The following is a 2,028-nucleotide window of genomic DNA, read 5'->3' on the forward strand; positions in this document are numbered from 1 at the left end:
TTACCAAAGCTACTTAAAATTGCAAGAGGCAAATTTTGCACAAGATTCACAAGATTCACAGAAATCAGTATAAGGAAACATGAAAGAAAACATCACACCTCCAAAGGAACAAATAATTCTCCAGAAATAGATCTAAGTTTGAAGGAAATCTATGAAAGCCTGAAAAATCAAGATAATTATTCTAAGGAATCTCATTGAGATGCAAGAAAATGTAGATTCTTTGAATTTTTACATTAAAAAATTCACCAGTTATAAATAAAAAAGTCAGTAAACAAAATCTTGGGGTGAAAAACTGAAATTAATGAAAAACAAAATATAGGGCTTTCACAACAGGCTAGAACTGGCAGAAAAAGTAATTTCTGAACTTGAGATCAAGTCTTTTGAATTAACCAAGTACAAGGAGGAAGTGGGAGGGAAAAACAAGATGAAAAGTCTACAGGATGCGTGGAACACAGTTAAGCAAACAAGTATTCATTTCATGGTAAATCCAAGAGGTGAATAAAAGGGAAAAGGCATTGAAAGCCTATTTTATGAAATAGCTGAAAACTTTTAAATCTTCAAAGGGATATATGGGTATCCACATACAAAAAAACTTAAGTCAAAATTTCAAATGTATAAGGAAGCATACTAAAAACAGCAAGGAAAAAAAGCATCAAATCACACATAAGGAAATGCCCATTAGACTTACAGCAGATTTGTCAGAAGAAACCTTATAGGTCAGAAGAGAATGGGAGGATACATTCAAAGTACTGAAAGAAAAAAACAACATAACAAAAAAAATGAATCTTTTCCAGATAAGCAGAAATAGAGGGAAACCATCACCTCCAAACCAGCCCTGTAAGAAATCCTTGAGAGTCCTCACTAGAAACAAAAAGATCATGAAAATACATGAACAGAGGAACAGACACACAAGAGAAAAGAAAATCAAATCTTGAGACAGAAAACTGCCAAATCACAAAAAATAACAGTAATGCAAAGGAAGAAAAATATATCAGACAGAATACAATTAAGAAAATGACAGGAAATTCATATCTATAAGTTACAACCTATAATAACCCTGAATGTAAATAGATCAAGTTTATCAATCTAAATGACAAAGACTGGCTAAATAGATAAAAATATGAAACCTTACTATAGTCTGCCAAAAGAAAGTCACTCTACTGGTAAAGATACAAATACACTAAAAATGAAGTATTATATTAGGAAAAGATTTATGATATAAATGGAAGGAAAATGAACAGAATTTGCTATGCTTATTTCAGATACAGCAGACTTTAAACCAAAAAAAAAAAAGTAAAAACATAAAAATCAGGTCGTTATATATTGATAAAAGGATCAATTCAGAGAAAAGATAACAATTGTAAATAAATATACCCTCAAAGTGGGACAACTGATTGTTATGTATATGTATACACACAAATATATATGCCAACGTGTGTATACACACACATAAAATCAAATATTAGCTAAAGAGACAGATAGTTTCCAATGCAATAGTACTTGCAGTTTTCAACATACAGCTTTCCTTATCGGACATAGCATTCAGATAGAAAATCAACAAAGAAACATCTGAGTTGAACAATACTATGAAGCAATGGACCTAACAGACATTATAACTTAAGAAAATACATCCTCATCAGCACATGGAACATTCTCCTGTATAGATCATATTTTAGAACAAAAATCACGTTTCAATACATCTGTAAATAGTGAAATCATGCCATGTATCTTCTCAGGCCATAATGGAGAGTACAAATCAACAAGAAGAATGGAAAGCATACAAATATGTAGAAATTTAATAGCATAGTCCTAAATGACTAATGTGTAATTAAAGAAATTTTTTAAATCCTAGAAACAAATGGCATGTTATATCAAAATCTGTGGGACACAACAAAAAACAGTACAGAGAAGAAATATGATGGCAATAAATGTATACTTACACCAAAATATAGAAAGATCTCAATCTAATCCTAACCTCAAGAACTTACAAAAGTACCAACAACTAGATCCCACTTTCTAACCATTCAC

This window comes from Spermophilus citellus (genome assembly GCF_964194105.1).
Source record: "Spermophilus citellus genome assembly, chromosome: 1".
NCBI classification, from domain to species: domain Eukaryota; kingdom Metazoa; phylum Chordata; class Mammalia; order Rodentia; family Sciuridae; genus Spermophilus; species Spermophilus citellus.